Source organism: Cryptomeria japonica, chromosome 7 (assembly GCF_030272615.1).
Source record: "Cryptomeria japonica chromosome 7, Sugi_1.0, whole genome shotgun sequence".
In the NCBI taxonomy this organism is placed as follows: Eukaryota; Viridiplantae; Streptophyta; class Pinopsida; order Cupressales; family Cupressaceae; genus Cryptomeria; species Cryptomeria japonica.
The window spans coordinates 511,895,552-511,907,594 of NC_081411.1; positions in this window are offsets into that span (position 1 = coordinate 511,895,552).

A 12,043-nucleotide genomic window follows, 5' to 3' on the forward strand; every position below is an offset into this window, starting at 1 on the left:
AGATTCAAAAGCAGCTAGAAATGGAGGCAAATTTCTAAAGGAAATCAATAACACTTTCCTGTTATCGATCCCTAAAAAGGAATACACAAGAGGTTTTCAAGATCATAGACCAGTATCTTTATGTAATACCCACAGGTATAAGTTTTTAGTGAAAGCTTTAGCTAATCGCTTAAAGCTAGTATTGCCACAAATTATCTCAGAGGAGCAATCACGATTTGTGTCAGGTAGATCTAATTTAGATGGTATAATTATAGCTTAGTCCAAGCAATCCATTATATTCAAACAAAAAAACAACCCAACATGCTAATCAAACTTGACATTAAAAAAGCTTATGATAAGGTAGACTGAAGATTCCTATGTAAATGTCTAAAAGCATTTGGTTTTAGTAAACATTGGATAGAGCTAATATTCTACTGCATAGCCACTCCAAAATTCTCATTATCATCAACGACTCTCCTGAGGGATACTTCAAGGCTTCCAAAGGGTTAAGACAAGGGGATCTACTCTCTCCCTTCTTGTTTATTATTATGGCAGAGGCATTCGGTAGAAATAATCAAAAAGCTCGATCAGTGGGAAATATTGAAGGGATTAGTATTACCAGCTCTATCTTGGAGGTGACATATCAAATATTTGTAGACAATACAATGCTAATGGGGGTAGGATCCGCTCAGAAGGCTTCATATTTTAAGACTATCCTAGATAACTACACCAAGGTTTCAGGACAGCAGATCAGTCTAGAAAAGTCTGAGGTTTTCTTCTTCTTCATTTAGCCATGGATGAAAAGAGAAATTCTAAGAATACTGAGGTTTAATAGGGGCATTCTACCTTGTAAATATCCAGGCCTTCCACTTGAAAGTGGGATTGGGTCATCAAAATTATGGGACCCATTAAAGGAGAAGGTGGAGAAGAAATTGACCTCGTGGAAAGGTAGATGGCTAACATGGGTCAGAAGAGTAGTTATGCTCAGGGCAGTTCTATTTTATATGCCCATCTATCTCATGTCTTGCATGGCTCTTCCTATAGGCGCATCTGAAAAACTTAACAAGAGGATGAGGTCATTCTTTTGGCAAGGATTGGAGGATAAGAATAAAATGACATTAATTGCTTGAGACTCAATTTGCAATCCAAAAGAGTATGGTAGGGTAGGGACAAGGAACCAAGTGTGGTATAACTAAGCTTTAGGTGCAAAATTAGTGTGGAAAATATATGAGCAGCCATATCTCAAATGGGTAGAAATCCTGCGAGGAAAATACCTAGTGCTTGAAGAGGTAGAGGCGATATTTAGAACAAACAACCCTCCCAGAGGATCCAAAGTATGGAATTTAATCCTTTGAAGTGTTGAGAACTAATTATGAAAAGACTGACTTAGGGTGTGGCAAACAGTTGTAAGGCACTATTCTTAGATGATTCATGGGGGAATGTTTGTCTATTAGCTCTATGATGAACACAGAAAGATTAAAAGATAGATGTGAGAGAGCATGGGGTTCTTATGTGCAACATTTTGTAAGTTTTAAATATGTAGAGAGAGATGGGGAGTGGGAATGGAAATCTCTTGATAATCTAAATATTCCAAGAGAAAATATACAACAACTCCAAGAGATTCTTCGGGGAGGACAAGTGACTTCTAGGGAAGCAAGGGACAAATTGATATGGACTAGGGTGAAATTGGATTCATACTTTTCTAAGGAGGGGTATAAGGATCATCAAGAAACAAAACTGGGACCAATCAGAACTACCTCTGCTATTGTGTTGGAATAAAGGATGTCTACCCAAAGCTAGTATTTTTACTTGAGAAATGCTAAAACGAAGAGTTCTCATAGCAAAATGGTTCAAAATAAAAGGATTTAAAGGACCCTCGACATGTGTTTTATGTGAGCAAGAAGAAGAAACTATTAACAATCTTTTCCTATATTGTCCATATTCTCTTCACTATTGATAATGGTTGTGTGGTAAACTAGGGTGGACAACAACACTACCTTTGGATATACTATGCCTATTTAAAAGTTGGCCAATTTTATATAGATCTTGTATATATAGTGGATTGTGGACAACCAATCCTTCAATTCTAGTATGGGAGAACTAGAAGGAAAGGGACAATTTTTTTTTTAAAGAGATAAAGATGGCTAGTGAAACATTACTCAACAAAATTGAAATTGTCATTGTGGAGGTAGTTAATAGTAGAAATGAGAAGTTATCTCATAAACACTTTTTTTTCCACATTGGTATGGATTATCCAAGGGCAAATGGGGTGGACTAAAAATCCCCTATTTTGGGGGGGAAGGGAGGGGAGGATAGTAAACAAGCTCAACTGGATTGTAAGTGGGAACTGCCCAGAGAGAGATGGTATAAGTTAAATTTTGATGAAGCAGCCAGAAGAAATCTAGCTATTTCAGGTGCAAGATGTGTCATTTATAAATGGGATGCAAGGAACATTGCAAAAATAGTCAAACCCCTCGAGCAGGGAACTAATAATATAGTATTATTTCAAGCATTAGTGATAGGACTCCTCAAATGCAAATCCTTAGGGATTCAATGATTAGAAATTCAAGGAGATTCGACAATTGTGATCAATGCTCTGAGGAAAGAGGCAACCCTAAACTGGAAATTGAATGTGTTGCTAGGAAGGGCGTTGAGCATTATCAAGGCATTTGAGGCAGTCATGATCACCCACATTTACAAAGAAGCAAATCATTTTGCAAATGAGTTGGCAAATATAGAAGCAGATGGAATCCAATTAGACATTGTTGAGAATGGGACTTAGTGAACTTCGGTAGGACACTGATATGTATAGGCAATATCAGATAGAGAAGTGCTCTCGATGAGGTCATATTTTGGTCTTGGCGATCTCGCATGTCATTTCGATAAAGTCTTTTGGTTTCGGTGAGACATGATAAATGTCTCATCGAATTGGTAAGTAATGTGAGTGTTCGGAGTGATAGTTAACGAGTCTTGGCAACCAGCTGGGATTTTGGTGTAACATGTGAGTTTGATAAGACTCTTCAAGCTGATAGACAGTCACACCTCTTGGCAACAAGCTTCTTTGTCGGTGAGACTCTAGAGTGGTCCTGGGGAAAAGTTGATTTCGGTGTAACTCTAGTGTTTGATAAAACATTTCATGAAGAATGTTGAAGACATGGTATTTGTCGAAAATCCAATATAGATAAGGCACTGCCAAGTCTTGGCGACAAGTAGTTTTTTGGTGTTACGTTTGATGTTCGATGAGACATGTTAGGTCGTTAACCAAAGTCATACCCTTCACCAATAAAGTTGATTTCGATAAGACATTGGAGTTTGATAAAAGAGTTCTAGGAAATTGTCAAAATAGGAATTCTTGTTGATAACATGAGGGACTTAGTGTGGACCATGTCTAACTATTTTTTTTTCTTAGATGAGGTGGATGTTGATGGTTAGTTTGAATTGGAGTCTAAGGAGTTGGAATCGATGATGATGGAATGGTTGAAGTGGAGGGACCGATATCATGGTTATGAGTTGGCTAGAAGTTGTGTCAACGAACGTACTTGGTTGCCACCACCTCTTCATTTCTCTGTAATAGGAAAGTATTTAGATAAGGTATATGCTTATAAAAAATTTCTTAGTAGCGTGTGTGGTATATCGGGTAGTAGGTTGGGTTGTGAGCAGGGCATACATCTCATACCAGTTTTGTTATGCTTTGAATATCTGGTGCGTATCGAGTAATGACTCTTGGAGGATGATCAAGCATGGCCAAATTTTTCCTTATGATATAAGAATGTAACATCTTGTATATATTTTAATATAAATATTGGCTAAGGCCTTTTACCGAGCAAAAAAAAACAATTTTCAAGTTCTTTTCATTATCAACTCTTCTGTTTTGGATGTTGATCAAAAAGCTAGTGGCTTTGTGAAGCCTAGCCTCCTCATATAGCTCATTTATACTGCACCCCTTCAAATTGTCCTCATGTTGAGTACCAATATCCTCTAATGCTACACACTCAAAGATGAAGTCTCATTCAATTTCTATTGCCCCTTTATTGCAAAATAGACAAGTTCTTTCCTCCCATTCCTCCTTAGGGATCATCCATCTACTCGCCTCACATCTAAGATGGTGGGGACCCGATTCTAATCCAAGCAACAAGAAGTCTAGTTTTTCCCTTAATTGGTACCCTTAGGTAGTCTTTTTCATCCTGCTCACCCAGAGGGTTAAACTCTTTTGTATAATGTGCTTGTTTTGGGCAACCAACTTTGTCCACATGGTAGTTCTAATTTTTTTTAAACACAAACTTTTTAATCTCCTCATTATTATTTGAATATTGATGAGTGATTTTTAGACGTCTACAATGATATTGATGAAAATCCCCTCTTGTGAAGGAGAAAAAAGGTAAAAATTATTAGTGTGACCTTGAGATTTGGAGTAGCAAGAGGAACACGTAGGATAGTGATGTGTAATTTGCACTTCCACACTATTTTTTAGATGTTGTAGCATTTTCTAAAGAAACAAGGTAATTGATGTTGGTATTTTTTGTGGTCTATGAGATTAATGATAAAACAATAAATACAAAGTAACGGCATATGTTATAGATTGTATTATTTGTGTTTAACACTCTAAGGTGGTAAATTCTAGTTTTAATATTTTATATCATGATCAATTAGGTAAGCAAATAAGATCACTGGAATTTTGAGAGTGATAAGTTTGCTCTCATGTTTTTTATAGAACACATTATGATTTTTTGTAGGTTCAAGATTTCTTTCTTCTAATAAGGGGGGTCATTATTTTGGTAGAAACTCAACAAATACTCTTTATTTTTTGATGGATCTAGTGAACTTGTTGCTTATAAGAATTCAAGTTTTAATGCTCTTTTTTAACCACCCCTAAGTGCTTAACCTAGGTATACTAACAAAAATATCTCTTTGAGTAAAAATAAATTAAACACTATAAATAAAATAAAATAACTCAAGACCGACATTTAATATATGTATATAGTGACAAATTATAGCATGATATTATATAAAGTTGGGCTCATTTTATAACTTTTATCCATTTAAGAATACACATATCTATGGACATTTAACACCACTTTATTTATTTACACACATTCTTATGCATTTTTCATATCTACCTATTTCTCTCACTAATATATGCACCTTCTTCCATTTGACCATTTTCTACTTAAATTTGAACTTGGATATATATGTATGTATGTATGTACATATATTCATGCATACTGTATACGATGAAAAATGATGATGAAAACTATTGTTAAACCATAAAGATCCAACCACAATAAACCCTAGTTCTAAACCCAAACATTCACCATACACCAATGAAGATACCTAAGATCATGTAAATCAACAAAATGAAAGATATTACCATTCACATGTCAAGTAGGGTTTCAATCTCCATTGTCTCATATCTCCATTGATCTTGTTTATTATATTTGCTCTCAAATTTTATGTGTGCACAAGAGCTTAACAAAGAACAGATTATGGTTAAAGACGCTTGATCGCAAAAAGGCTTGATTGCATAAAGTAGATGCATTGATTAGGGTTGACAATGAAGTATCCTCTTATATAGAATATGCTTTAGGAAATTGAGGGACAAGATTAAAAGATGAAGAGGATAAATGGTCGACTAGGATTAAAGGGTAGGTAGAAGAAATAATAAAATAATGAAGGGGGTAGGTAAGAGAGGATTAAGAAATCAGTGACATGCGTCATAGAAGAAAAAGCTAATGAATTAATTAAACAAATAAAGATTTATTTACTTAATAGAAGAAGTGGGATCAATTAAATAAATAAAAGTATTTATTTAATTTATGAAAAAGGATAATTTAAACAAATAAAAGTATTTATTTAAATTAGAAAAGGGCTAGAAGAGGCTAAATGAGTTAATTAAATAAATAAAAATTTATTTAATTAACAAAAGACTTAGGGTAAAACAATTAAATAAAAATATATATATTTAATTAAAGAGGACAAATTTAGGTGTCTACACATACATACATTATAAATGTATGCATATATACATATACATATATACACACATGTATACATATACATATACACATATCCACATATATGCATATGCATATGCTCGTATGTATTTTTGGATGAAAGATAATAAATTCATTGAATTTTTTACACTAAAGTGTTTCCTCCACTATACAAATTTAAAAGATGTTATTCAAACCTGCATCTCAATTTAGGGATGATAATCATTGTAGTAATCCATAATAAACATAATTCGATGAATAAAGATGGCAAATATTAGTCTCATAAATTTTGACCAATGTGATACAAAACAAAAATGCTCTCTCAACTACCAATCCTTAATTCTTCAAAGCATTTCTCTAGACCCTTGTAAAAGGCAATTTGCTTTACATAATTTTTAACAAAAAAAAATGGATCGCATCATAGGATTTAATATTACCATTCAACCATATAGATTATGACAATAATTTTGTAGCTTTTTCATTATAAGTCAAGATCAATCATGCATTCTATACATTTTTTATGTCCCTCATGTACACAAACAAAGATACAACGTTTGATTGTTTCATTGGCCAACCTTTCAAAATCAATACCACATACCACTAATATATTAGTGAAGTGGGAAAATAATTGACCATATTTCTTCTACAAATCCTTATAATAAAAATAGAAAAAAAAACCCATAAAATTATACTTTATGGAGTTCCAAATCATGAAGTTGAGATCTTTTTGTGATTCAAATCCTTATCAGTTTGAAAGCCTTACACCCGTAATTTCATTTATAACCTAGTTTTTCTAGACTAAAATCAATCTACCTTCATGTTTCACAAAACAATTCATTATGGTCGTGGTCTTATTAGCTTCTCCAAGGATCTTAAATATTCATAAAGATAACCCTTCAATTTTGCTATGTACTTAAACTTCCTTTTTTGTTTATAAAAAAATTGTTATCTTGACTGCACTTTCCTCACCTTATGTTTGGGACCGTTGAGAACTTTCATGATATAGAGAGAACCATCAAACCTCAATAGCATAATAATGTAAACTTCTCCCCCTATACTTTCTCCATAATTATGATAAGGAGTAGTTGATGAAGGCATCTAAGACCAAGCCTACAAATTACAAAAACTATTGGAAGCTAACTATGTAGGAAACTTATGACCCCTAGCCTCTACTAGTATGTGGGGTGAGAGGGAGAATGCAAGTCAACTTTTACTATTATTATTATCATAGGCCTCTCAAGTTTCAACACTAACAAGGAAGAATATAGACAAAGTGCAATATGATTTTGGAGGTGCTAATATTTAACACGACCACGTAATGCCCAATGTATGATTATTATTTAATTTACATGTATAATTAATCAATTGTTTGTAAATTAGTTTAATAATTTAATTTTCAATTTAATTGATTTTGATAATTAATATATAATGATATTATTTTTATAATATTACTAGTAAAAAGAATTAATAATGTGGTTATAGTGATGTCACCCTCCACCATTAACAACTCTTGCTACATAAAATGATGCCCATTTTATTTTTTTTAAAAGAGGGGTAAAAATTTATTGAATCAAATTGAGCAATACACAGAACAGGGCCTCTGCCCAGTAATAAGAAGTAGGGGACTCGACATAAGCCCCCAACCAAACAACAATTAAACTGCTAAATCCTCCTTGACCAAACCCTCAACAATATGAGCATACTCCAAGGGCATATGAGCCCAGTCTTCAACTCTCCACTCATCCAGGTGATTTGAGGCCTACTTTTCCAGACAATCAATAACTCTATTCCACTCACGTGGCACATAACAAAAAGAAATTGTTTCCAAGGCAACACTCAAAGAAAGGAGTTGTCTACCCACTACAGCCAAATGCCACTCAACATCCTCCATCCGCTGATGATTTAACATATCAACCACAACTTGAGAATCAGACTCACAGATAATCTTACTCCACCCAAGAGAACAAACTCTCTTAAGGGCCATTGGAATAGCAAGGGCCTCCATATAATTATTAGTTTGGAAACCCTTATAGATAGAAAAGAGAAAAACAACATTACTAGAACTATCTCTGCCAATTCCACCAACCCCAGCATACCCAGGATTACCTCTAGAAGATCTATCAGTATTAATCTTAAGATATCCCAAAGGAGGGGTTGTTTGCTTCCCCAATAGGAACAATAACTATAGCTAAAGTCTCAACCCGAAGCTTGGACATTCACTCTGTGAAGTTATTATCTCCACAACTGAAGTTCATTTGTTTATCAACCCAGGGACGTATTACTTGAAATGGGTTTGCACTATATATGCACAAAGTTCTTGCGATAGCTATTATGCATTACTGCAACAACTAAACCTATTTGAAATAAGCAAGTAAGAATTATAACAACTGAATGGCTACATGAAAACTCTGCATTAACATAAAACCCAATTAAAGAACTATTAACTAAGTCCAAAGTTGACAAACAAAAATTACTCTATTTGCTTTGGCTGCAGGAACAGTCACAAGATTTGTTTCCAGTGGATGCAGGAACAGTCAATTGCCAGAATGCCTACTGCAGCAGAAAGGGAAACTAAATTTAACAAATGTACAGGAATACTCACCAAGTGGCCCCCCTTGGATGAGTGTATCCAGACTTCCAAATATAACTCTAAATACTTAGAATAGCATCACTTTATTCATTGTTTTTCAAAGGACTATACAACACACAAAATGAAAGAGAGCTAAAAATTCCATGCAACTTTACTTCTAAATCTTTTGTCTCTCTCTTCTCTAACCTTGAGAAGAGGCGTACACTCTTATTTAAAAGAAAACTATAAGAACTTCCTACAATCTAGGTCACACCGATGAAATGAGGCGAAGAACATTTATGACAGAGAACAAACAAAGTTAATCCACTGAAAACGTGGATCTCTACTAAACCATAGCCAAGAATATAGCATGGCGGTATTACAAGATTGATGTTTACTGAAGATAGACATAAATGAGTCTTGTGTGCCCTGCTATTCATTTGCTGCTCCTTAAGCCCATTATTCTCTTTGTTATTTTGAACTTTTAACCGCCCCTTGAATATCTCTAACTGCCTTCACGACGTGACACAATAACCGCATTTGCAGCATCTTATTTATTCCTGTAATTGAAAAGATAGAACATACAAGCACACACATATATTTATTTTGATTAATCATAACACTTATACATTTCACACATGATATCGCCTATGATAATCCGCATGGCAACATGAATAATACACATGGCAACAGGAATAATAGGTCAAAACAAAACAGGATTTAATGGGTTTAGTTAACATCTAGAATGCATATATTCAAACCCTAATACATAATTACTACCCCATTATATGAATTAAAACATGGCAAAAACTTATGTGTTTTAGGAATAAAGGAGCTAATATCTCAGTTGATCATGCCCCCCTTGTTGATCCGCCAGCAAGAGAATTTTTTTTGATTTGGGCACTAACTCGCAAGTCGCCAATAGTTCCCCGTCTTGTTCCTCCTATAGCCAAGTTCCAATAAAACCCCTTCATATTTTCCAGTCTAGCCCATATGGCTTCTTCTGTGGCCTCCTCATATGGTTTGTCTGCAATCCTGCAATCCCATTAATGGCCACATAAGGATAGGTGGCTGAAATATCAAGGGTAGCCAGTTATTGCTCTTCGCCCTACCCAAATGGATGTACTTAGGAGCTCTTTGTGTAGCTGCATGAAAATTAGGTAGTGAATGAGGTTCACCCTGTTTTAGGTCTTCTGGAAGATTATTCCAACACTAAACCAGACATTCAATTGCAACTACATTTTAATTTTTAATCAAGTGTTCATATTCCTTGAATGTTTCCTCTCTTATCGGTAACACTTGGCTCCTTACATCAGGTCTTGCTAACAATTTCTGCCAATCATAATAAAGAAACCGTGGATCCTTGGCTTCAGCTCTGAGTGGTAATGGACAATCAAATTCCAAGTTTCTATATGTTTTAGCCTGAGTCCCCATACTGATTTCATTTTGTATCCATGAAATTAATGCTTTTATGTGAATGTCACCAATGTATAATAAGGGATTCCACTCATTGTCAGAAGTCATAGCATAATTATGTAAATAAAATTCACATAATAAATTCTTAACAGTTGTTGGAGAGTTTTGATAAACACTATAAAATTCTTCTGGGGTATCTAGAGAAGGACTAAGATCCCTAACAATGTGAAACTTAAATACTGTTCTTTTAGATATAAAGCATAAACCCTTGGAGGAGCCCCACATTGTATCAACTCAAGAACCATACTAGCAATTGTGTCAACTTTAGCTTGCAATTCCACAATTTGATTACCCTCTTTTCAATTTCTTTATGTTGCTTATCAATAACTCCACATAACCTAGCCCTTTCTATCTCCCACTGCCTATAAAATGTAAGTGCAATAGACAAACCAGTGAGAGATGAAGGAGGTCTATTAGCTGTTACCTGAGGGCGTGAGATTACTTTAACCGGTTCTCCAAATTGTTCAGCTGCATGTGCCATATTTGAAAGTATGTCGGCTCCATGTTATTCTTGTGATTTAATCTATGTTTGACTTTCATACCCTTCTTCTGATGTTTCTAAGAAAATTACTTCCACGACATACCCTGCTGCTCGAATTTTTTGTTTATTCTGTCGAGTCCTTCTTGCATACATTTTTGGAATGTCTACAGGAACAGTTTCTGCAAGAGGTGTTGCTGCAGGAGAATTTTCTTTTAGCCTATGCTTTTTAGCTGTAGGAGAAACCTGCACTGCTTGAGGTTGCACTATGGTTTCTCCCTCTGCATCAATTGTCTCTATTTCTTTCTCTTTCCTTTTAAAATATGTCGCTCCACTTTGAAAATGAGTGGAGGGCTACTCAATATTTGTTTCAATCACAATTTCCTCTATAACAATCAAAGCTTCATTGGCAACAAGAGTTTCATTCTCTACAGAAACTCTAGGGGATGAGGGCTCTCCGATATCGTCCTCTTGGGCTTCTAATTCTTCTGCAGCGAGAGCATTTTCCTCCCTAAATTGTAGTATATCTTTGAATACCCCCTGCCATTTGAGAAACATCTCTAAGAGAACATTCTTCTAACAATTTTATCAAGCCGTGATGACTGACAGAACGATTTCCACCCTTTCATGTTTCCTTTGCACTTATGGAAATAAGGTGATACAAAAAATTGGGAACATTTACCCTTCGACCATGTCGTAAATAACTAAGCAATTTAAAATGGATCGAATGCAAATTTGAGTACCTTCCATCACAGGTAATGTATTTCATCACATACAATGCCACATGGGGCCATTTCGCTAGAAGAGATATCCATTTGGTTCCTTGTTTGTCCACCCTTAGGGGTCCATCTATTGGGCGTGTAAACTCTACCCTAGCGCTTCTCGCATCCTTAGATTCAGTAAACAATTCTCCTACCCGCAGCAACCTAGTAACTTCAGTTATTCGTTGCTCTGTGGCAATGACTCTTAATCCATTGACAAAGGCCTCTCCTTCATTGAATGTACGCATGAATTCATAGGCAATTTCTTCATTGAAATCTGCTATTTTCAGAAAATAATCAATCCACCCATGCATATGGAAGTAATGCTCACACTGGACATCCTGCAACAACATGTCATGAATTACAAGTTCATGGCAGATAGGATCTCCACCCATGACTATTTTGGCTCTCAAAATAATTTCCATAGCAGAATGAGGGATTGAAATAACCTACAAAACTTAAAATACTTGTTCGAAAATACCTTACTTACTTTTAGTCCCTTTCATTGATTTCAGCGACAGGATGAACTGCTCACTCATGCCAAAGAATGTCTTATTCAAAAATGATGTTAGGCAAATCAAAGCAAATTACTGACAAGGATGAATAATTACTCGACTTGGAAATCGGACCATAAAACACCCCTCCCCAACTTATGGTGAAACTAATATCTGGGGATATAATGGCATTTCATCAGATTTGGTAGACCTACCCATGCGATGGCATCTATCACATTTTCTAGTATATTGTGTTGCATCCTTATTTAATGTTGGCCAATAATATCCTGTGCCAA